This window comes from Protopterus annectens, chromosome 3.part1 (assembly GCF_019279795.1).
Source record: "Protopterus annectens isolate FY-2018-M chromosome 3.part1, PAN1.0, whole genome shotgun sequence".
In the NCBI taxonomy this organism is placed as follows: domain Eukaryota; kingdom Metazoa; phylum Chordata; order Ceratodontiformes; family Protopteridae; genus Protopterus; species Protopterus annectens.
Window position 1 is genome coordinate 1,571,771,327 of NC_056732.1, and position 27,829 is coordinate 1,571,799,155.

Consider the following 27,829-nt stretch of genomic DNA (forward strand, 5'->3'; position numbering starts at 1 on the left):
CATTGTGCCCCTCTACTTACCACTCATCAGGCCCATAATTGAATACAATGCCCCATTTGTGATGTACCTTACCCGACACCTGCAGCAACTAGAAAGACCCCAAAAGTACCTCACCAAGAGGATCAAGGGACTCAAACAGATGCCCTACGCAATCAGGCTAAAGAAACTCCAGCTCTACTCAGTTGCTTACAGCCTACCCAGAGGCAATCTGTGCCTGACGTATAAAGCCATGTCCAACCCAGAATTAATGGACATGCTCCAACTCAGGAAATCCAAATCCCTTAGAGCTACACGCTCCAGGGTCTTAAACCTCAGCACAGAAATAACTAGGACATGCTGGAGGGACAGATTCATATCCCAGAGGCTCACCTCACTCTGGGACAAAATCCCAAAACATGTTAGGCAGAGCCCCTCAATGACCCTCTTCAAGAGAAATCTTGACGAGTGGATGGGAGATCGTAGGTTTAGTGGGATCTCTTCTGTGTCTCTACTAGACAGAGACACAGTAAACTAACCTTAAAAGGGCTGTCTTCTGTGACCTACTATACAGAGGCACAGTCAACTAATCTAAAAGGGTGGCGAAAACCAAACGCACTCTGGCTAGGCCTATAAATGCCCTAGGGCAGATAGCCTAGTATCACCCTATCAACCTATGAATCTATGAACTTTACTAACCTTAAAACATTACTTGCACACAGAGGCAAGGATCCTTGTACACTCTGTGTGTAAGTAATGTTTTCTTTTTTTTTGCGATGTTGATAGGAAATGGGAAATCTACCGTTTTGCACTTCCTCATACAGCGCGAAATGGGAGATTTCCCTTATCCCCACTGTAGTGCGATCTTGGAGTTAGTATATTTAAGTAGGGGGGTGGGGGACATAGCCCCCCTGCAAAAGCGATGTTTGACTTTTTTTTTTTCTTTACATTTCATTTTAGGAGTTCGAGTTTCCAAAAATCGATCTTATGGTCTCGACCATATGAAGTTCGGTTTTTTGGGAATTCGAGCTTCTAAAGTGAATCCATATACATACATACACACATATATATATATATATATATATATATATATATATATATATATATATATATATATATACATATACATATATATATATATATATATATATATATATATATATATATATATACAGCAAGATATAAATATACATGTATGCATACATATGCAGATATATCTGATATATTAATGTAACTATATATATATATATATATATATATATATATATATATTACAGTAAATATACACATGTATATGGCTAGGATATGATACAGCAGTTACAAGTAACATATGTTCACAGGCCGGGCATATTTTTTTGGGAGGTCCAATAAACAAATGTGTAACACATAGCATCACCCCCCACTCCCCAGCTAGGCCAGTGAGGCATACAGACACACAATAAAGGTAAACACACCACTGCTTCCCAGACCACTGGCAGGATACTACCAGTGTGAGAGATCTGCATGGTCTACACTTGAAACATAGACATCGATGTCCCTTGTGGGACACCAAAAATTAATGATCGGAGCCAGTCCTGGTAATGATTTTTCCAACCAGGCTGTAGATGTACACGGACCAGTAGGTTGTGCAAGCCTGATAACACATGGGTCAACACAACGTACGACATGTGTCCCAACACGGGGAGAGTGGGCAGTGTGTAGTGGTGTGTTCATACCCCACCTGCGCCCACAGTAAGGATGAGTGCTGTAGAGGAGTGGCAGGTAGGGGAACTATGGGGTATGCGATTATGCGCCTAGGCGTGCAGGTGTTGGCTGGCAGAGCTGTATTAGGACTGCCCCGTGGATGTAAGTAATATTCTGATGTGGGCATAGCAGACACCCATACCTCCCAACCCCTAAGAGCACATCCACTGGATAGTCCGTAAACCATTGGGAGAACACATAGGGACAATACCATTGAACTGTTCCCAATTACCAGGGACGTCCCTTATTACGACTCAAAATCTAACTCTGTCCCACCTAAACCCTCCTAGAACTAGTGATATTAGGAGGAAAGGTGGGGGAATACACGTAATGAATAATGACAACATTTAAGAGTCATAAGCAGCATGTACCTCAGACAATGTGTATGAATACATATGCTCTGGGTCTGTCAATGTGTCAGGTTAATAGCACCAAAATTCTAAACATGTCCCTGATGTTGTTATGCAGTGTCCCTGATTCAGTGTTCATTTTTCCCCATTCGTATGAGAGGTCTGATAGTGACAGAAAGCGCATATTCCGCTGACTACCTTAGAAAGATGATAGAATAATAGGTTAGTGTTACCACCTGTCCACCTTTGCCAGAGACAGTCCCTCTTTGGGCAGTTGTGCCCTGCAAAATAATTGAAAAAATGGCAAATGTCCTGAGATTTTAGGACAAAGATTTTCCTATATTGTCTGTAGTAGTTGCATAAAACAATTAGTTTGTATCTGAAACACCTAAATGTTATAAGAAACAGAATAAGCAACTATAATGCTACAAGAATAAGCTTTTATTTAGGCAAAACAGTGAAGTTCTTTCCTGTGTACTGGCTGTGGGTATGTTTTGCCCTGCAAAATCTGACGTTTCTACATAAAAGTCACACAGTGGGCAATTGAAAAGGTGGCAACCCTATAATAGGTATGCGGTAGCATGACTCGGCCAACGGATGTGGGTCCCAAAACCCAATTACTTGTCTGTATTGAAGAGTCTCGGTTCCCATGTATCAGCCAGACGGGTGCAGATTGTAAGAGGAACACACAAATAATATGAATAAAGCACTGGACAGGCCGCCGATTCTGTACAGTTGAATGGAATGCCGTCACCTAATGGGCAGCCATTCCCGACACTGTAGGCATGTAATCCGATGTAATAGGCATCACAAGGTAATATTGTGGTCTCCGCTCCCACCCAGGGGTGTGAGTGTCAGATGCAAGCACCAATGTCGGTGCATTTGCAAGTGCGGGAGCGAGCGTGTGTAAGCCTGTTTAGCTACCAGTATGCGAGTATTGCACTGGTAAAGCAATGTAGAGGCTAACCGAGTGTAAGAAGCTGTAACCAGAGGTTAGCATTGCTTAACACCGCGCAAACCCACACCCGCTCACAACTGCTTTAATGTGCCTTACTCCCTCTGTATCCAATGGTCTTGTTCTGCAACAAAATAAACGGCCTCTGCAAGGCTCGGAACCAGGACCCTGCACACACAGCTAATGCGATTTACCAATACGCCATGGCAGATATACAGACAGCGGACAGTACCACAAACATATCATACAGCGCAGTCATTCAACAGTATAGGAATGTATCCCATCATGTAGATGTATATGTGAGTGTTTATGTCCAGCATATAGGTACATACATATGTAAAGATATATAAGGTATGTCCAGCATATAGGTACAGACATATATAGAGATATATCAGGAACATACCATGTGGCAACAAAGCATTACAAATGAATGAAAAGGGAAATACCAGCAACACCTATATTATGTAGTGGTGTTGTCCTATGTTATCTTAAGACTCCCTCAGACAGACGTGTGTCATTCATACACACAAACAGTTGTACATTGACCATATACATCACTCTGTGCATGTAATGTACATTAACACAACAGTACCTGTCCAATCATTATGTGTGAACAGTACTCTTGCAAGGTGCTGTGTGCAACATCATCATCATCATAAAGGTAAATGGGGTAACCATAGAGGGACCGGTAGTGTTGTGTGTACAATGGGGTCATCCGCATCACGTGTACCTTGACCATTTAGGAGTGATGTGCATACCAGGATCATGCGCCTGAGAGACAGGGGTGAGAATAACAGGAGTATGTTGTGATGCATATTACAAAGGTTACATCTGTCCAGTGGGCACGTATGTGAAATGGACAGCTATGTATAGGGCAGATGTTGTCCTAGGAGCCAATTGGCCTTATGTTTCCATAGGGTGAGGGTCGGATGTGGGGGAAGGAGAGTAGGTATGGCCATGGAGGATAGGTAGGGTAGGATCACAGACAAGACAGCATACAGGGTTGGTATATGACACATGTGGGGGGATACACCTCAGACGGGGATTGGTGTTCGGCATTCACAAGCCCATTGGAACAGTGAGACGGAGGTCCCCAGCCATGGGCAGCCACCACTGTACCTAAACAGCTGCAAAGGAGGCAGTGCTGGGGGCTGTCCAGGAGGGGCAGCATCACCCTGTAAATGTGACACTCCACCCTTGAGCTTGCGTATCTGGCTTTGGAACCCTTTAGTGAGCCCCCAGCGCAACACGTCCGGGACGGCATGACAGCAGACATGTTCCTGTCTGGTCCTGCTCCCAGGGAGAACATGTCCCATCCTCCATGGTGGTACCACCAGAAGGTGGTGAAGAGTCAACAGAGGTTGAGGTCCAAGGCTGGGCCCCAGAAGTGCTGGTGCCCGGTGCCATGGTCAGCTGAAGTGGGACAGGAGGTTCTGCCGGGACCTCCCAACCCATACAGCCTATGTTGTTGCAGTTTAAACCCACATATGGCTTAGTGATAGACAACAGCATTCAGGATTACCTACAACAGTATGCATAGATATCACCATCTACCCAATGCAGCAGATGGTATACATTTGCAGAGGGAGCACAACACATGCATATATGCTGCGTGACATCTGTACAATGTGTAGTAGACATGTGACCACAGCTATGAACAGTTTCTCATTATTGGCTTGTCATTGGGAACCCCAGACAGTGTCTGTCATACCACTGTTTCATGTGACATATGTCCAGTCAGGGATGCGATGGCAGTAACACATCCCTATCATCATGTAATGTCTGCAATCCTCACACTATGCTCCTGCTGTGCACAGATGTGCGTTCAGTGTGTAACACAGGAAACAAATGGTTCCACACACTGACCAGTTCACAGATGGCCCTACAGATGGGGTACCTCACGAACAGAGTATGTCATGTCTGTATTAAAACATGCAGAAATGCCATTACCACACACAACATGTTAAACAGACAGTAGTCTCAATGCAGCATAGCTACACTTACATGCTGTAGTCATGTGTGGCACATCATCCTCCTGTCTTTAAACTATTTCCCACTGTGTATGATGTTTGAGGTACATCCAGATATCATTTGTGATGCCGTTTCAGAACACCACATCCAGGTACCACTCACAGTGACTGTCATGGCCAAATACCAACATGATGTTCCTAGATAGTGTACTGTGTTTATCATGCGAATGGCTATGAAACACCATCACAGGTGTTCTACATGCAATCAGCTATAAGAGGACTGCAATAGGTGCAGAAACCATCACCTGATCACGTCCATCACTTACAATACACATGCTACTGCTAAGCAGGTGTACACCTCCACATCCACCAGAGAGTGTGTGGGAGGGACAGGCAAAGTACACCAGAGAAGGGCTTGGAGACTAAACCCTAAGCATTGTCTGGCACATGCCTAACAGTACAGGGGTCAAACCCCTGAATGACTAGTCATTACTATTACATGTGCATGAAGTTACTACATGTGCCACAAAGCCGACATGTTGCTCTGCTGTAAGAACATATATGTCTGTAGGTGAGAGAAATCCGCAACAGAGATATAGTAGACATACATTAGGTGTATCACACATGGCTGTCCACGTGAACAGATGCCATTATCACCACAACTACACTCTCTAATGGACTTGCATTGACACTCTTTGCCAGGGCCACAAATACACAACCTAACTACTTAGTTTGCCACACTGCAGTAATGCACAGGACTACATGCACCACAGGGGATATCTGGAGGTTCTATGGGCTAGGACATGTGAAAGGGTTTGACATCTGTTGGTATGCCAACAAGGGTTATACTGGGAGTGACTGTGGTTGGGAGCATCATAACCCACATGCAGACACAAGGTGCCAGTACTGACATGCATGTATGCATTGCTTCATGGATGTGTAGTGGAAGGCTGTGCAAGATGGCTGTACAAGGCTGGGTATGGGGTAATCTTTGGCATTGTGTCACCCAACAATGGTTTGCAGTGCGGTACAGAGGTGTAGTGTCTGTAATGTCCCACACAGATGGGTACTGCATGATCTGCCCTGACATCCTGGTTACCAATGTGTATGGCCATAGCTTTGCAATGCATGCCATGTCTGTGTTTGATAGTCTTTCACATGGACATTACCTGAGATGTGCATGTCCCATAATACTGTACAGTGACATGTACAGGTGTACCTGGTTTGGCAAGCACATGTTGTGTACACAGACTGTTATCCCCCGATATGCCAATACTGGCCTGGTGTGGCGAAACCTGCTTATAGTCAGCAGGTCAACCCTGCACCTGCATTGATAGCATGATATGGGTATTCCCTGGTGTCAGTGCCATTGGTCCATACAGGGCACATGTGTATGCCATTGTATGGCCTCTGTGTATCACATTTGATGGCACCACATATGTTGCATGCATCCAGTGGGGAACATAGTGAAGGCACATTGTCTGCAAATATGTGCCTATTGTAACACTGTACAGAGTGCCATGTCCTCTGCAGCTGACTGCATTCACACCATGCCTACTATCTGTCATCAATGTGCATGGTACTAGCAGCATAGCGGGATATCCTAGGCAAGTGTGTTTGTGTATGGCACATGGGTGCAGGACATATACCGGGTACTAGTAGGGTTGCATACTTTGTTCACCAGGCCTATTGCCAGATGTAGGGGTATGGCTGGCCAACACAGTCCCATGGCTGACTGACAGCTGTACTCCTCGTGAGGTGGCCAATGTGTCATAAGACGGACACCATATAGGAAAACTACAAAATCCGGTCCCCAACATATTCAGTGGTTAGACACTCACAGCCACCTTTACACAGGCTCTGACAGCCAAACACACACAATTGCCATGTCCTGTATTTGAACCCCTACCTACTGTATCACACTGCAGCCAAATGCTTTTAGGGCATGCGCTATAGTGAATACTGGGTTACAGCACTGCTGCAGGTGTATTTCTAGGTGGGTGACAACAGCAGGATTGACAAAGGCGGTCATCTGATTTGTACAGAGAGTGCATACTCTACAAAGCATTGTACTTGTCTCACGCAGGCAGACACACACTCACAGTTAGCAAGTCAGGGATTAGAACACCAACCTAAATACTTTATCACACTACAGCATTACACAGTTACAGAACGTGCTACCAAGATTACTGGGTCACAGCACTCCCAGAGGTGTATTTCTAGGTGGGTGACATCATCAGCCTTGCCAAAGGTGGGTATAGGAATTGTATGGAGTGTGAGCAGTCTAAAAGCATTATTCAGTCTTCAGGCAGATGGAGACAACCACCCACACACACTTGGCAAGTCTGGGATTAGAACACCGACTTAACTATTATGTCACACTACAGCATTACGCAGTTACAGAACATGCTACTGAGATTACTGGGTCACAGCACTCCCAGAGGTGTATTTCTAGGTGGTTGACATCATCAGCCTTGCCAAAGGTGGGTATAGGAATTGTATGGTGTGTGAGCAGTCTAAAAGTGTTATTCAGTCCAAAGGCGGACAGAGAAAAACACACACGCACAGGTGGCAAGTCTGGGATTTGAACACTGACCGAACTACTTTATCACACTACAGCATTACGCAGTTACAGAATGCACTACTGAGATTACTGGGTCTCAGCACTCCCAGAGGTGTATTTCTAGGTGGGTGACATCATCAGCCTTGCCAAAGGTGGGTAAAGGAATTGTATGGAGTGTGAGCAGTCTAAAAGCATTATTCTGTTCTCAGGCAGATGGAGACAAACACACACACACACACACACACACACACTTGGCAAGTCTGGGATTAGAACAACAACCTAACTACTATATCATACTACAGCATTATGCAGTTACAGAACATGCTACTGAGATTACTGGGTCACAGTACTCCCAGAGGTGTATTTCTAGGTGGGTGACATCATCAGCCTTGCCAAAAATGGGTATAGGAATTATATGGAGTGTGAGCAGTTTAAAAGCATTATTCAGTCCTCAGGCAGACAGAGACAAACACACACACACAGTTGGCAAGTTTGGGATTGAAACATCAACCTAACTACTTTATCATACTACAGCATTATGCAGTTACAAAACGCGCTACCGAGAATACTGGGTCACAGCACTCCCAGAGGTGTATTTCTAGGTGGGTGACATCATCAGCCTTGCCAAAGGTGGGTAAAGGAATTGTATGGAGTGTGAGCAGTATAAAAGCATTATTCTGTTCTCAGGCAGATGGAGACAAACACACACACACACACAGTTGGGAAGTCTGGGATTAGAACAACAACCTAACTACTATATCATACTACAGCATTACGCAGTTGCAGAACGCGCTACTGAGATTACACAGCACTCCCAGAGGTGTATTTCTAGGTGGGTGACATCATCAGCCTTGCCAAAGGTGGGTATAGGAATTGTATGGAGTGTGAGCAGTCTAAACAAATCATTCTGTCCTCAGGCAGACGGAGAAACACACACGCCAGTGGTGGGATCAGAACACCTGCCTATCTATAGATCACTATTACAATACTATATAGTTACGAGTTGCGCCACAGAGACTACACATTTCAAGGCTGTCATTATGACCTTCTAGGAATGTGGAAATCAACAGGGATGCTGGCAGTTAAGATGTACATATCTGTGAACCTGTGTATTTAAAGTAGGAATCCATCCTGAACTGGAGTATGCTCATCTGTGGAATGGACGACTATTATCACTATACAGGTTTACAATGGCCATGTCCATACACATAAAGGCACATAACCAACACAAGGTGTCACTGGGCATGCTCACACACTTAATAGCACAGGGCTGTTCGGAATGCACTATGTGTCCATCTACACAAGGTTATACTGGGCATGCTCATACACTTAGTAGCACAGGGCTGTTTGGGATGCACTCTGATTCTAAACACGGAAGGCCACAGTGGCCATGCTATTACAGTTAGACATAAAGAACACATTGTAATGGACTCTGGTGTTAGTAGTTGTCATTGTTAGCAGGAATGCTGCACTACATATATCTGACACCAGTCTTATACACAACATCTGCTGCTGTCCATCACCTTAGATGTACCATTCTATACCAAGCACAGTACTACCACTTGCAGTGATGTCTTGCTAGGAGTGGCAACTGCTTGACCAACACAATGAGCCAATGTCCTGCCATAATTACGAGGTTGTACAGTGTTTGTCATTGTGGGATGACATGACTGAAAGTAGACAGGCCTTTGTCACATATCACATGCATCCATGATTCAAGAGAGTGGGGATAATACCTAGGTCACATTCACCCATATAGTGCTATTCCAAGGCAAATGTTCTTAACACAGGATAACACCCTGACACCTAGAGGATAACTACATTGTATGCTTATGCTAACCTGTGCTAGATGTGTAGCGTTCGTAATCACAGCTGCTCACTGTAGATCCAACAATGGAGAATACTGACATCTGAGCAGTGAGGGACACCTGGTGGAAGGCTCTGTAGTGCACAATAGCACTACCACCATATACCTCAGAACCAGACATGTGGGCCATAACACAGTTACGGACCACTCCAGGTGGTGGTGTCCCCACATACATAAAGGCCACTCACATGTACTGATCAGTACTCCCACAAAAGGCATCACAGATGAGTCAGGTGCAGGACACAATGTCAAAATCTGCATTCTAGGATGTAACCCTCAGACACCACCATGCTCTCGGACCACCAACACACATCCATACATGTGGTAGGACATATAATAGTACAGCACCATGTGACCCTTGACCAGTGGACTGTGCCTAGCTCTACATCAACTGTGCAGAGTACCCATGTACTGACACAGTTGCATCATGTGTTATGCAATGCAATGATACCACTGTTTGTAACCAGGTCAGCTGTACACATACCAGGGGCCCTTGGTTATTTACAGCATTAACAGATGACTGTCGATATACACCAGTAAACACCCTCATGTTTGGATATGACATACATGTACCTGCCCTGGATATGTACATGCCACACACATACAAACATATATGTAAATAGCACAGCTGTTGCTGTCCTTTGTGCAGACAGCTGGCTTCAGCCATTACACATATGCACATAGAATGTAGGTCCATGGCTGCTGAATGCTAACAGTACATAAGGTGTGATATCAATGTTGACAGAGGTAAAATTCCCTCTGTTCTGGTCACCCATTACAGCTATCATATCATACAACAGTCCATGTGTCATGTATGTCATTACACATGTCCACCAATTGCAATGCCTACAAACATGCCCAAATGACAGGAATGTAGGACCTACACACATGTACATGTAGTGGTGTGCATTCAGATACCATGTGTGTGCAGTTGCTGATGTATGCAGGTGACATGTGTCTTAGTACATCATGCAGTTGCAATGCAGCCTCAACACTGATAACTGTATATGGTGATATGCTGAAAGTACTGAAGGATGTACTTCAGGTATGGACAGATGTGTGGACATAACTAAGTGGTGGGGCATCTTTGCAGATGGATGTTTGCTGAGGACAGCTCACAGGTGTGTCACAAGCGGTCCTACAATAACCTGTGTAACCGCTAAGTTATGGTTTTGCTAATTGAAGGGGAACACACACAACATAGACAGTGGTCAGGGTAACACTGAAGGTAAATCACTTGACACCTGTAACAGTTAAGACCTCCCATGTGCATATATCAGCACAGTTGCCAAAGGAAGCATCAGTACACTTTGTAACACATGCAATACTGCTGTAAGTCTGTCATACATATCATGAGATAGGCAGGTGTTTGATTCACAGTACTGGCATGTGTGGTTGCATGTGTGTCCATATATGTCATGTATGGTGAGGAATACATCTCAGTTGTTACTCACTCTCCTGTACACTGTTGTAGACATCTGTACAGACTGCAATGTAGAAAGCAGGACATAGGCAGGGGTGTGCATCTCACACATGTGAGGTATCTGTATGTGCGTGACATAGGTGTATTCAATAGTGAATGCCACAGTGTGTGTGTGTGTGTGTGTGTGTGTGTGTGTGTGTGTGTGTGTGTGTGTGTGTGTGTGTGTGTGTGTATAGCTGTCTGGTCCCTGGAGTGAGGATGTATGTTACCATAGTGAACTGATAAGACCCCCTCCCCCCATCCAGGTGATGCAATGTACTATCTGTGTTGATGTCCCTGATCTTAGGCCATTCTGACTACCTGTACATGTGTAATTTCTGTGGCATGTCATGTAAGTGCACAGTACTGTAATGATGATTTGCACATAGGCAGGGGTCCTCACCTCAACACTAGCAACTGTGTGTGTGTGTGTGTGTGTGTGTGTGTGTGTGTGTGTGTGTGTGTGTGTGTGTGTGTGTGTGTGTTACTGTGTCGGTGAATCTGTGAGTGTGTGGGTGTGTTACTGTGTCTCTGAATACATGTGTGTGAATACCTGAGTGTGTGGGTGCAGTTGTGTGTTCACATCCTGTCATGGGAACATGTATTACTGCTTCCCAATGAGGCATCATGCTTCCCACTGGCCTCTACCCTTGTCATCAGCTAGACTGCTCTCTTAACTCCCCACTCCATGTAACTGTACCTGTGATGTCATCCAGTATGGATGTCAAGTGTTTAGCCACAGTAGCTTAATACACAGCTATCATGCTCTTTGATCAGTAGATCTGTAGACATGTTTGGAATGTGGGACTTTCTAACTGTGATGTGGAAGCTGCAAGGTGCATGCTGGTATTGTCATACATACCTGTGAGTAGTCCACATTTACATATGGGACACTAACTGCAAACACTGACATCCACCGACACATGCAATTAGTCCTGAAGGAGGAAGGCAGAACATCAAGACCAACATGCAGTTACTGCTGTTATACATGACACATAATTTTAACAGTACAAAATACATTCTAAACCTGTAGTACATGGTATGTCTGCTGCCTGTCAACAGTACACAACAATTGTAATCTACAATTATCTTCCTAGTCTGTTCACCCTGTGCATCAGACCATATGAGCATGTCCCTGCACTGATGGTGTGGATGACAGGGATGCGGCACAGGCATCATCATATGCACAGGGTGATAATGTTTTCCAGAGGCCTAGGCTGCACCATTGGATGACATCACGTGTGTCGGTTAGGGCCTTTGATCTAATTGGGCATGTGTGGATGTTATGCATGTGTGTGTTGCAGTGCCCTACATATGTTTCCGGTGTGTGCATGTATGGATGCACACAGTTCTGGCATTTGTCTGGCCTACACAGGGGTATTATTGACAGCTGCAGACTGTACAGGCCAGGTTTTACAGTTCACAGTGTCTGGCCACGGCCATGTGACCTGTGCCTGCCAGGGGTTGCAAGGACACTACCAGGCAGAGGTGCAGATTGGGTACTGTCTGATGACACATGTCCACTGGAACTGTGTCCCTGTTGGGACCATCCAGGGCCACGTGCACATGGCCTGCTGTGTCCTGGTGTGGACAGCACAGCACCAGCTGCATTGCTGCTGCTACCTCCACTATGGGAGTGGGCATGTGAGGTAGCTCATTCATAGACCTGAAACAGGTGATGTAGCTGGCCTATGTCCACATGCCCAATGCCTCACTCCTATCAGATTTTCCAGCACAGACAGCTCACATTCACGGATTGTCATGCCACGATCAAGGACTCCAACCATGTCACCCAATTGTTTATCCAAAGCTTCAGCAATCTGCTGTTGAGTATTTATCATTGCCTGGATGTTGTTGTTTAAAGAATGGACAGCAGCCCTTTGAAGCCTCCGATCTTCACTGTTGTGCTATTCAGCACATGCCTGTGCCTCCATTACAGCCTGAAACGTGCACCAGGTGACACCAGCTGCTGAGCTCTGTCTTGCAGGGGCATGTTGGCCAGAGGTCCTCCTACGAGCAGCACTGGCCACATGCCTGTGTGTGGCATCACCAGTCAGTTGGCTGACACCATGGTGTGGAGGCACACCTTCCATAGCCTCCACATTTTCCTGTTCCAAGCTACCACATGCCAACTGTCCTTCCTCTATGGCCACTGGTGATGGGGTATGTGTTGGTATGAGAATTGTGTGTGGGGATGAGGGGGATATAGGTGGAATGGCAACCAATGGCACAGATTCAGCCCCTGACAACCCTGCATGTGCCTCAATCATACTTTCATCATCACAATCTATACAATAGACACACACACAGACACACACACAGACACACGCTATGGCACCCAACATGCATGTGATTTGACAGAAGGCATGCAATATGCATGTGATATGGCAGACGGCATGCAGCTCAGACAATAATAGTGGTAGTGAACATACATCCTTAGGTTGCACACAACAGCATGCATGTGTCATAGCAGAAGGCATGCAAATTACACAATCATAGTAGTAGTTAGCATACATCCCGTTGTTACACCATGTAGACCAGCACAGGTTAACAGCGCACCTGCCTGATGTGTGGCATATGACCTTGACAATCACATGTTGTATGACATGTGATCTGCTGATGTGTGCAATGACATGCATACATGTTTAACACAATGGTGTCCTGTCAAATATACTGTGGGGTAATGGTGTCCCAATGCAGTGTTGTCTGTCCGCCCTACAAATATATTGCACATTTAGCTGATGTGCATGGCCATTGCAGGGAATCATGAGGCGTCTCTATTGCTATACAGTGTGAGTTACAGACACAGTTCATAGCCATGACTGTGTTCAGATACAATACATATATACTGTGGAATGTGACCCAGGTCACTGAGGTGTATACACACTAAACCATGATGTGGAATGTGTGACACAGGTCACTGAAGGGTATACGGATGACACCCCTGCACATCTGCAGCCATATTGCTGCTGCCTGGCAACTTTGGCCAGACATGGCAAACTCGTTGGTACACCATGTCCCACATGACATCTGTGTACCACACACACACACACACACACACACACACACACACACACACACACACACACACACACACACACACACACACACAGAAGGAGCAAGGATGACAGTGATGTCCGACACCAGCAAGGGGAATGTACTGTATCTGTGGGCTGATGTGGTTGTCTGTGTATGTATGTGGATACTGTACAGGTGACTGCTGTCATGTCGTGACACACTCAAGATGTTCAACACATCGTATTTGGTGGATTGATGTCACGCCTACACAATATGTGCACAGGCCTTTAGGATGTCTAGTGTTCCACATCTGCAATATAAGCATTACACAAAGGTTGGAACATGTGGAGCCAATGTACGACAGGGTGTACACACAAGGACATCACGTCTACTGTGTGTGTTGCTGCATGTTCATAGGTTCATAGGTTCATAGGTAGGTACTAGGCTATTGGCCCTAGGGCCTATATAAGCCTAGCCAAAGGTACCCTGGCTTTCGCCACCCAAGAAAATTATTTTTCTGTGCCACTGTCGAGCAGAGCCACAGAAGTGATCCCCAGGGTGAATTTCCTATCTCCCATCCAATCATCAAGATTTTTCTTGAACAGTGCTAATGAGGAGCTTTGTTTGATATAGATAGGCAGTTTGTTCCAGAGTATGGGAAGTCTCATGGACAGGAATCTATCCCTCCAGCATGTTCTGTTTATTGTGGTGATGCCCAGATTCATCACATAGACAGGAGAGAACACTGGGAGCTGACCCTTGGCCATGCCTGAATATAAAACTATTTTCCCCTAGATAAGTGAGGAAAGTGAGTACAAGAGCTGTTTTACTCTAATCAAGTGGGAAAAGTACGTACAAAAACTGTTTACCTCCAGGTAATGAGGAAGACTGAGTGCTGTAGTAATTAGTAGCATACTTAGTGCTTACAAGTTCTGAAAAAAAGCTGAGCATGAATAAGCAATCCAGTTAGGGTCTTGGATAACATAAAAACACTGCCCACCCCAACAGGTACACAATCATATATCCATGTACACTACAGAGCCCCTGTAAACACAACTATGCAGGAACAAGCTGCACTCAGGATGCATGGGGCCTGTCCACATCCCAGGTTGTATCATACACATATGGCAAAAACAAGTTGCTCTCCACATACACATCATGTAATACATAGTTTCATGTCAGGCTGTGTACACACTGAATGGTGCACACCAACAGTTATCACAACCCACAAAGGGGGAGACACCACTGATAATGGGAAGTACTGCACTACTAGCCTGCTGAGTCTGGTCGGAAAGGCCATGAACCTTGATCAACGTATTTGATGTCAGTAGTACAGGTGTAGATGACAGTAAGGTTGATTTCACACTGCATATCATAACCTTGCCAGGTCATAGGACATCATCACCCATACTGTGTTCCACCTACACTCAGTATACTAGATGTACATTCCTATGTCACAGGAGTGTTTTGCAACGGGACTGCTGGCAGAACCAACACTACAGAAGGTGTCTGAATAACACATGCACATCACATCAGTGCCAGCTACAGTAAGACAGGGTTAATTCACTGTACTCCCCCTCATTGTAGTCTGTACCACACAGACTAACAGAAGGCATCTGCCTATTGAAGTATGTGAATGACTGTGACCTAAAAGCAAAAGATGATAGTGTTGTGGACAACATACAGAAGGGGCTTTGTGGGTGAGGTGTGTGACATATGGCCACAATCTGACAGCTACATATTGGATTGTTACTCCTATGTTAATAAACCTGTACCCATGAACTACCACCTAGGCAGCGGTCAACATAATGGACACTGTGTGTAAGGGAAGCAGCTGGGCAGTTGTCTTTCCTGTGATAGTTACATCACCACACCTGCCAAGTAGTTGTATGTGGCAATGCTAATCATAACAGGGTGCCATCCATGAATATAGAGATCATTGTTCAGCCATACTCAACACTCAAGTGACCCATATCAGATCACATATTTCCTTTAAGGGGTATTGGCCATGTTCAGATGGCCTACACCAGCCTTCCAAATCCCCATCTCCACTATGTATCATGATTCCTACCCTGAATAAAGCCATGTCCAACCCAGTGATGTTGTACATACTACACGTACAGATCCTGATCTCAAACACATACTTCATGGACATCCAGCTTCCTAGTACAAGGATCACCACATGCTGGACAGATCCTTGTCCCATACACTTTACATACTCCTGCCATACTATCCCAGGCTGCATTTTACACAAACTTCAGAACGAACTGGCTCCCCACCATGTTCAGTAATAGCCTCACATCAGGCTTTGTGCCCCCTGAATGGTGCACAGCAACAGTTATCCCACACCACAAAGGTGGCGCCACAATGGACCACGGGACCTATTGCCCTATAAGCCTGACTAGCCTGGTCTGCACAGCTATGGAGCACATCATCATGGATCTCATTCAGAGAGACATTGGGTACCTCAAAACCTTTGACCCCGCCCACTTTGGCTTTGTTAAGGGCAGACCATGCCTCCTAAACCTGGTGGACTTCTTTGAGACAGTTACCAAGGCATTAGATGAGGGTAAGGAGGTCCACACAGCCTACCTTGATCTCTCAAAGGCTTTCAACACCATTCCCCATTCTGGTATTATCAACATACTCATCCACCTGAACATTAACCCCTATGTCACGAGATGGTTTGCAAAGTGGCTCACGGACAGAACCCACACAGTGAGAGTTGCATACCCTAGGTCTGACTGTAAATCAGTTACAAGTGGCTTCCCCTATGGTTCAGTCCTAGGACCGCTCATGTTCGGTATATACTTCTTTGAGGTACAGGCAAGCACAGGAGGACTTTGGCTGAAAAGGTTTGCAGACAACTGCAGACTAGGGGCCATAATTGGTTCCTCAGCTGACACAGATATCCTCCAGAAGAGTTGCACTAAGACGGATACCTGGTGTCAATATCATGGCCTCAAGCTGAATGCCAAAAAGTGCATAATCATCCCCTTTGGATAAAACTAATTACCTGCGTACTACCACATAGGTGGTAGTCACCTACATACAGAAAAGGTAAAAAGGGATCTGGGAACCCAAGTAGATAGCAATCTCTCCTTTGATAACCATAATGCCAAGGTGGTTAGAATATCCTTCTACGTGGCCACCTTATTCTCAAATGGGTTTGCATCCAGAACAAAGGAGGCCATTGTGCCTCCTACACTTGACGTATTAGACCCATTAAAGGATATCACACCCCATTTGGGATGTACCTTACAAGACAACTGCAATAGATTGAAAGACCACAACAGTACCACACCAAGAGGATTACTGACCTCAAACAGATGACCTATGCAGCCCAACTAAAGAAACTCCAGCTGTACTCGGTTGCACATTGTGTACTCAGAGGTGATCTCTGCTTGACATACAAGGTCCATGTCCAACCCAGTATTGCTGGATATGCTCCACCTAAACAAAAGCCTCTGAGAGCCACATGCTCTAGGGATATAAACCTAACCACAACAATAACTAGGACGTGCTGGAGGGATAGATTCCTAACCTGGAGACTCCCCATGCTTTGGAACATGATTCCAATGTACATCAGGTAGGGCCCCTCACTAGCACTCTTCAAGAGCTACCTTGATGGGTGGATGGGAGACAGACATGTACCCTGGGGGTCACTGCAGTGGCTTTGCTGTTCAGAGGCACAGGGAACTAACCTAAGGGGGTGGCGGAAGCCAACACACTCTAGCTAGGCTTATAAATACCCTTGGGTAGACAGCCTAGTACCTACCTATGAACCTATTGCATGTCTTATGTGCATGGATAGTTAACTAGCTCTTCTATTTTACTTTGCTATCATGCTGATAAACTGTCGGGTGGCTACAAGTCATATGTATCCTGTTATTGCGTATTGTAAATGCCAATAGATATAACTAATGTTTGCCTAACATAACAGTAATGCTATGTAAAATGTAATACATATCTGCCTACAATACTGTACATTACACAGTTATTGGCACAATATCCCACAATGCAAATCATAATTGCACAATAGGCCCACCTTCGACATGTTATTCTCAGCAATACACCCATACATATGCCTACTGTTACAATATATCAACATATACTATCCCCTGTTATAGCACGTATGTGTTGGACCAACCCTGCCACTGACAGTGGCTGGAGAGGAATTGTTGGGTTCAAAGCCCTTATATAGCATCCCTTGTGGTGCATGAGGTGTTTGCCTTGTGACCTACAGTAGTACACACATAAATACTACAAGCGTTACTATGCTCAACAATACATCACTACGAGATAATTGTTTCCACTATATACATTGCTTACACTTTAATTATTACAGAACAGGTACTACATACACAGATATACTGAGTGTTCTACATATCTTATTAGTAACCCAGGGTGTCATTGACTGTTATTTCAATCTTTTTCAGTTTGTGTTTCAATCTTCTTTGTAATGTTCTCCTGGTATATATAAATGGTTTGAATGTGTGACAAGCCATCCTTTTACAGTTAAATATCAGTAACATGTGCTATCCTGACCACCAGTTGGTTCCAAAGTAGTTAATTACATGCACATCAGCTGTGCAGCTACTCCATTAGCCAATACCATGGCAACAGTGGTGTATAATTGAGTACTCCAATTGGGCGTTGTCCCTTTGCCTTACTTTCGAAGAAGACAGCCTGGATGTGTTGTTTGTGATATATTGCAACAGCTATATGGAGACAAACAGAGATATATTAGCTTCATGACTCCCGTGGATTGTGTGTAATGGCTAGATGATGTTGTTCTACATGTGAGTACAGCTGTTATATCTCAGGACATTGCTACTTATGCAGGGCTTGTTTGTACATGATACTTCTGCAGATGTTTCACTCTGGCAAGGATGTTTGAGCAGCTCAATGCTGTATGGCTATGCATGAAATGTTAGGTGGTTTACAGTGTACTCACCAAACATCTTTGGTTTGGTGTACATGTGTATCATACTGTGCCGTTAATCAGTAATTGGTAACACTTCCTGGTGTACACACAATCCTCTGAAACAGGGTTAGTGCAAACAAACCCTGTAACATCAGCAGCTGTTCCATTGTATAACAGCAACTATTTCACATAGGGCCATGTTAGTGTATCTCTGACAAGGTATGTTAAGGCTTCTGCAGATGTTGTACAGTGAGTGAATTATTTGTGATGTTATTACAGTTTGTATTGCAACTGGTTTGGGTGTGGGGGAGATGGTGGGTGTACATAGCAAATGCAGGTGTGTAGGAACTACTTTTATACATATTCAATATGTGTGTGAGGGTTCTTTCCCTATTTGAACACCTATCCTTTAGTGGACTAATACTATGGTAATTGCAGGCTGATTCATTAAGGCACTGTTAATTGGTTCCTGTATAGCATGCAGGTGATGTTAGTCCTTGAATCCTTTCGGCAATACATCGGAATGTAATAAAGTGTTGCTACATGAAAGCTGTCTGTGTATTTCTGTCATAGGTATTTGCAGTCACTGGAGTTGTGTTGGTGACTGACCCTCTTTGGCTCATGTCCATAGCACATATTTGTAATAGTGTACAGGCATATACTCTCCATATCCTTTGTTCATAAAGTTTGGTTGTGGCGGAACGTGTGATTGCTATGGTCCATGTTATACTCATATATTAACACTTCAACCGCTGTATACAGGATACCTATGGAATCCCAAACACACACAGTTACGATGCCCGCAGTACCGGGCCCAGACTCCCAAACCCCACATTACTGAACACTCAAACTCGCGACAGTCAAACTCTCGAAAGTAACACAAACATGGAACACACACACGTACACACAGACACACTGCTATCTACCACATCCAAACAAACCATCCTACACTACGTATGAGCAGGTGGGCAACCCCCCTACACCCCCCATGTGGGAGGCTGTGCACCCCACACCCCCCTACTTTAATATTCTACCTCTGAGATCGCACAAATAGACGTACAAAGCAAACCCACACCCACACATTACAGTCCCCCAGGGACACACACCACACTCAGAACACACACTTACACACACTACAGCCCTCAGAAACACACTTACACACAGTAATCTACCTGAACCGCAACACCAGAACCACTAACTAAATGTCCCTTAACACTGGGATTTTAAAACTCGCGCTTCTGGTGTTTCGGTACTGTGGTCTTTTGGTTTTTAAGCCTTGTGATTACGCGCATCGGTATGTCAAGCATTTGGTATTTGGTAGGCATCCCATTTATATGTACCTCCCTGGTTGTGTAGATGTTCTTAACCTATCTATATATCTACATATATGTATATCCCTATATATCGACATATATCTCTCTCCCTCCCTCCCTCTCTCTCTCTCTCTCTCTATATATATATATATATATATATATATATATATGTTGAATTTTATATATATATATATATATATATATATATATATATATATATATATATATATATATATATATATATATATATATATATATATATATATATGGGTCTACCTGAGATGGTCAACAAGCCATTTGATCGACTTTCATTTCATTTGACAATTCATTTGGTCGACAGGCAGATTTGCCCCTCCCCAATGTTGTGCGACCCTGGAGTTGATATATATAGTTAGGGGGGTGGGGGGCACAGCTCCCACATTGGGGGTTGTGGGGGTGAAGCCCCCCACATAAAACTGCTTGTCGACCAAATGAACCGTTGACCAAATGAAAGTCGATCAAATTTGTCCTATTTCCACACAGTCCTCCCTTTTGTGTTTTAACCTGTCAGAATACACAACTGCCGTTGGTACATCTCAGGTAGCTTAGTGGTAGGTTATTGTGAAAACTGAGTACATGGTTGCGTGTTCTAATCCTGGCAGTGGTCATTTTACCTCTCAGAGCAGGCACTGGTAGTGCAAGGGTGATTAATGCACATTTCAGCGGTTGTGGGCGGCTTTGCCCATGATCTGCACGATGTTCAGCAAAGGTTAAACTTGTGTGGCGCTTATTTGTGTAGTCATGTTTAAGCGGCACTTACCGGCACAATAGCCCGCTAACGTCTACTTAAAAGTGCTTTAATAACCTGCATCCAACATTCCTTATTCGGGACCTCAAAATGACGTAACAGTCCTTGCAGGTCTTGAAACTGGGACTATGAACACCACAGTCACTGGCTTTACCACTGAGGCATCTGAGATATGTACAACTTTTATGGTGTTTAGTATGTACAGTGTACTACAGCCATACATATCTACTGCAACCAAATGTGTAAGTCATTTGGTGTACATATGTATGATACCTGTTAATGTTCATATGTTTGTTGAAGTCAATTTGCAATGTGACCTGACAGGGTGTAGTATGGATGAGAATGGTTCTTGTTTTGTGTCCTTTTTACATTGTGCCCATACTCCATGTGTACCCCTCCAGTTCAAGTAATGAACATCCGACACAGGCCCTCCTTGGTGCATATTCCATTAGCCAGTGGTACTCCCCCACATCAATCTCCACATACACAGCAACCATTGCTTCTATGGGAATTAGGTTTATATTAATAGTTATAATACCAGAGCTGCATGTGTTTTGCATACACTTCTATCCATTTGGAATGCTTCTGTATCACAAAGTGTGTTCATAGATGTTTATATATATATATATATATATATATATATATATATATATATATATATTTATATATATACATATATATATATATATATATATATATATATATATATATATATATGTATATGGCTATAGATGTTACTGTATGTATATATATATATATATATATATATATATATATATATATATATATATATACATATACATATACATATACATATTTCTATGTGCACACATCAGCGACATGCATACATATATATATATATATATATATATATATATATATATATAGTATTAATTTGTAACACATACATATGTAGACTTGTATATGTTGATTCACACATTACAGTACATTACAATCTACTGTACATATGTACACAAAGTGACTGTCCCATTTGTGGTCTGTACTGTGAAATGCCTGTAGTATAAGGTGTAGTCTAATGACCACTTACCATTTATTTATTTTATTTTACATTTGTTAACCAGGCTAGTCTGACTGGATATATTTCCATTTTCAGCAGAGGCCCGGGGAGAAAAGCTCCACATATGGACATAAGAGATTTATAATGAGTACAAGTAACAAGTTACTAATAACAAGTTACAGACTTGTAACACTTCAACCAATTCATCTTGATTACAAAAAGAAGGCGACTGAAAAATTTCAAGATAAAACTAAAATACATTATATTAAACATCATTACAACTTCTAAAACCCGAGAAATAATAAGAGAGACCAGGGAAAAGAACTAAAACATTGAAACCTAAAACTAGATTACAAAGGATTAAACTACCTAGACTATCTAAATACTATCATCTTTAGCATTATTACATATTGTAACATGAGAAGAGAGAGTAAAGGGTCAGGAGTTAGCAAAAAAAAGCAGTAGAAGGGCAGTGTAGAGTTGAAAAAGATATAAGCTTCCTGGGAATAGAGTCAGAGGCACAAGGAATAGGATTTGTGAGGAGAAGGAGGCAAGGTAGCGAATGGCCAGTTAAGGGGGGGGGCGTAAGAAAAGGGAGAGAAGAGAGTGGTAGGTAAGGAATTAACATTTAATCAGGATTTGAACAGGGACATATCCAGTGGCTTTTCAGGTAGATTCTAAGTTTTTGTTTAAACAAAATAGTAGATGCCATGGAAGTAAGTTCAGTAGGAAGTTGATTCCAGTGTTTACCCATGGCATTTGAGAAGAGGGAGTCACCAGCTAGGTTATTAGATTTTGTTAAGGAAACTAGTAGTTTGTTTGATGAGCGGAGGGAGTTTAGATTAGAATATGTGGTTAAGAGGTTAGAAAGTGCAGGTGTATTTTGACTTTGGTAGAGAGCTCTATGGACAACTGTAAGCTGGGAAAGAAGTAGCATGTTAGACAGTTCAAGCCAGTTAAGTTGCTGCAGTTTTAAACAGTGATGTGTTCTAAAAGGCTTACCAGTAACAAATCTAGCTATGTTATTGTAGGTGGTTGACAGTTTGTGAAGATTGTTTTTTTTGAGGTTAGTGTAGATTGATGAGGCATAGAGAAGAGTAGAGATGAGGTGAGAGTGGGCAAGAGTAGTTTTGGCTGGGGAGGTTAAGAAAGTCCTAATTCGATAGGGAGAGCCGAGTTTCCTGTTTACATTTTTAATGGTATTATTAATGTGACAGTCAAAGGTAAGGTTGTTGTCAATTGTGACACCTAGCAGTTTGGTAGTGGGGTCAGGTGATATAATGGTTCCATTATTAGATAAAATAGTGAAATCTAGTGCAGGGGATCTATTAGTAGGCTTAAAGAGTAGGAGTTTAGTTTTTTTTGCGTTAAGGAGTAGGCAACATTTTAAGAACCAAGTTTCGACTTTGGAGAATATATCTTGAGTATTAGTTTGGAGTTCAGCAATGGATTTAGCAGAGCAAAGTAGTGTGAAGTCGTCAGCGTATTGTATGCATGTAGCCTGGGGAATAGCTGCTTGTAGGTCGTTTATAAAGAGGGAGAAAAGAAGAGGTCCGAGGATAGAGCCTTGGGGGACCCCAAGCGAGATAGGTAGAAGAGATGATAGTTTCTTATCCCAGAGAATGGCTTGTTTCCTATTAGAGAGATAGGAACTGAACCAGTGAACAGCTTTAGACTCTAAGGAAAGAGATTTGAGAATTTGTATAAGGAGAGAGTGATTAACCATGTCAAAGGCTTTGGATAGGTCGATAAAGAGAGCTGAAGACAGGATGTTATTATTACGATTCTTGTTAATCAGGTCAGTAAAGGAGAGGAGAGCGGTGGTTGTGCTATGAAAAGGCCTAAAGCCATGTTGACAAGTAGTAAGAATGTTGTTTTTTATTAGGTGGTTCATTAACTGCTGGTGAACACATTTTTCCATGATCTTAGCAGTGGGGACAAGAGAGCTATGGGTCTGTAGTTGGAGTAATCATAGGAGTTACCTCCTTTGTGTAAGGGTATGATGTGTGAGATTTTCCAGATGTCAGGTATGGTTTCTTCACTTATAGTTCTATTAATGAGAATGGATATGGGATAGGCTATTTTGGAGGCTGCTTTTGAAGGAATTCAGATGGAAGTTGGTCTGCTGAAGGGAGCATGGTTTGAGTTTATGGATACATTTCTGTATAAAGGAGGTAGAGATGGGTAGAAGCCTAAAGGTTGGTAGTTTGAGGGATACAAGGTCAGGGATGTTAGTGTTGTCACTAGAGAGATGAGAGGCCAAGGCATTAATCGTGTCAGTAAAGAAAGAGTTGAAAGTATTGGCTATATCAAGGGCAGAATTCTTTTCAGACCCAGATGGGGATGGAGTGGAAGTCTGTCCAGGGTGAAGAAGTCTATTTAGGGTTGACCAGAATTTTTGAGGGTTGTTGTGATTAGCTTGCTGGAGGTTACTAAAATAACTCCTTTTATCAGTGAAGATGGCTTTTTTGGTAATGTTTCTTAGGTGCCTAAAAGTCTGTTGGTCTATAGGAGATTTGCTAGTTCGCCATTTTTTCCATGCTTTATTTCTAAGTAACATTTTTTGTCTTGTGTCATTAGATAGCCAAGGGACAGGTTTAGATTTAATTCGGATGGAGCGTTTTGGAGCATGATTATCTAGAATTGTTAGGAATGTGGTGTTAAAGTATTGGACAGCTTCTTCAAGAGGCAGTGTCTTTACTGGGTTCCAGTTGCAGGCATTTAGTTCAGTTTTAAATTGAATAGTGTTGAAATGTTTGAGATCGTGTATGGTTCTAAAGATTGGAGTATTGTAAGGGGCATTTTTCTGTCTTATAATATAAGTTAAATTGTGATCACTAAAGTCAGCAGGTAATGTTCCAGACTTATATTTTAGTAGAGGTTTATTCACGAGAATCCAATCAATAATACTTTCTTTATTATTAGGTTTGTTTATCCTAGTAGGGATGCTTATTGTCTGTGTAAAGCCATGGAGGTTGATATGAGAGGTTGGGTTATTAGTGTTAAAAGAGGTCCAGTCTAGGTTAAGGTCTCCTAGTATTATGGTTTCTTGTGGGTGGGTGGAGGTGGACCAACTGAGGATATTTTCTAAGGTAGTAACGTTGTTGCCTGGTGGTAGATAAATACAGATAATATAGATAGATTTTTTTGGGTTAAGTTGAAGCTTTGAGATAAGAAGTTCAGACTTGCTAATGTCCAGGTTGTCACAGGGTACTAATGTTACATTGAGTTCATTTTTGAATAAAGAGCTACTCCTCCACCTTTTAGTTTTATCAGTCTTAAGATGTTGTAACCTGGGGGAGTGATTTCATTGTCTGTAGTGAAGGGTTTTAACCAGGTTTCAGTTAAACAGAGAATATCAAAGGAGTGGTGTTCAAGAAGGGAGTGGAGATGGGTGATTTTGTTATTGACACTTCGTATGTTAAGATGCCCTATGAGTAGGGTATTAGTGTTGGAGGTTGGTATCAGTGAGGAAGAGTTTAGTGCGGTTGGTATAATGTCTGATGAGGTAGGGAAGGGCCCTGGGTTTGGGTGAATGTCCCCATCTGCCAAGGTAGAGTGGGTAAATTCAAGGTAAGCTTTGTTAGACAAGTTCAGGAAGTATTTTAGTTTCTTATGCATAAGATTTTGAACTTTAATATGAGATAGCCTGTGATATTTAGCTAGGAGGAAGCTGGGGGTAGAAGTTATATTTAAGTGTGTAAAGTTTAGGCTATTGAAATCTGAGGCTGTATGTTTGGGAGTGTGGTGAAAGTGGTAATTGAGGCATGATTCATAACAGGTCAGGAAGTAGGGTAGTGTTAGAGCAAGAGAAATAGTCAATAGAAGTATTTGTTTGGTCTGTGCAGTTTTTGTTACAGAGTTTTTAGAAGAAGTGTTGAAAGCTTTGCAGGACATGTTTATCTGTGGAGAAAGGAATTAACTAAGGAGTTAGGTACAGATTATAGAATTAGTAAGAGAAGCTAGAAGGAAGGGTTAAAGTAAGTATTTGTCTGTGTGTGGGAGGGTGGAGATAGGGGAGGTAATGGAGGAGGGTGTGTTCGGGAGGGAGGTACAAACTAGAGTAGGAGTTTTTGATAGGTATAGTCAAAGGGGGGGTGTGGTATGTGAGATATAAGGCTGAGGGCCCATGGGGTGGGTGGGATAAGGGGGTAGGGAAGGGAGCAAAGCGGGGCAGAAATAGCTAGAGGGGAGAGCGAATCAATCAGTTTAGCAAGCTGAAACGTTACTGTTTCCTAAGCTATGTAGTGTAATCAGAAGGGCTTGGAGAGAAAGGTACAGGAAGATGGAGAGGAGAAGGTAGTTTTACAAAAATATAACAGGTATAAGGTATGTGTAAGAATACATAGGGATTAGCAGTGGGTCCGTGAAAGGAGTAAGTGAGAGTATGTAAGTAAGCAGAAAAGTCAAGATACAGTCATCTAGAGAATCAAAAGGTGGGAAGAAGAGTGAAAGGAATGCAACAGCCAGGGAAGTAGTGTAGATACAGCGAGGGAACAGAAAAGGACAAGGCGAGCAGGACGTCGCTACAGTGGTAAAGCTGGCAGAGGAGGGAGACTCTAGGCCAAACAGGGGCAGGAGGGAGTAACTAGGAAAGATGAAAGGGGAACTAGTAAACTGCAGGTAGGCAAGGGACAAAACAGTCCTAACTGGAGCCACGTGAGTGCTGCCCACAAGAGGAAAACACATAGAATAATATAATTCAGCAAATAGACATACAGTCCGTAATGTTGAGAGTAAGTATCACTAGACCATCATTCAGGAAGAGCTAGGGGTGCTTCCTGGGTGCCAGCACAAAATGGCCTGCTTTGTATCTTCTGGGAATCCAAGTGAGATAGGCCAATAGGGAGGGGACAACCCGATGAGGAGCACAAGGCTTAAAATGCTGGAATACAAAAACAGAACAGGAGGGTTAGGAAAATTAGGTAACAGGAAGAACATAGGAGGTTAGCATAGAAGAGGGTTAACATAAGATTGGGAAACAGAAATAACATAGGAGGTTAGCATGGAAGAGGAAGGAGAGATATCATGTAAGAAGTATACAGGTACAAGAGAAAGAAAATAAAATATCTGCAAATCACAGTAACAAGTATTACAAGGTAATGTACATTTCTAGTAGCACCAGATATAATGCAGTAATACAGATTTCCTTAAGTAGTTATTCAAGACAGGGTCATAGCAGTTAGGAGCTAAATGCTCAATCACATTCAAATAGGGTAGGAGAGTGTACATGCAGGTGTACAGTGTATTATATTACAAATCAGTTAGGCATATCTTATGAGTTAACGCTGATCTCCCTGTACTGGGCAAACACTACAATAAAGCAGCATCGGTAGTATCCTTGTTTCAAAAGAGGAGTAATTTCTTAGCAACTGTGAACAGTGGGAACATGGAAGTAGGCATCATTGTCATAGCGTTAAACTTAAGTACTGCTTATATATAACTTTAGCGACTAAAATCCCATACATAAAATGGAGGTCTTAAAGGTCTCTAGTGACTTAAATACAGGGCAATGGTAGTATAAATCTTTAGAGTCTAATTACAGTAGAAAATAAACCAAGGTTAACAAGTGTCTAGCGTCTAAATGCAGTAGAAAATAAACCAGATTTGCTTATGTCCTGGCGACTAAAATCCCACTCGCAAACTACCAGTTTAATAAGTCTCTGGTGGCTAATACAGTGGTTGTAAACCAGATGTACATATGTCCTAGCGACTAAAATCATACACACTAACCACCAGTTAGTAAGTATCTGGGGTCTAATACAGTGGCTATAACATTTAAAGATCCCTCTAGTCAAATTGTGGTGGAAAATACAACCAACGACAAGCTGTAACAAGATTCAGTGCAGAGGATATTACTCAGCAACAAGCCGCTACTAA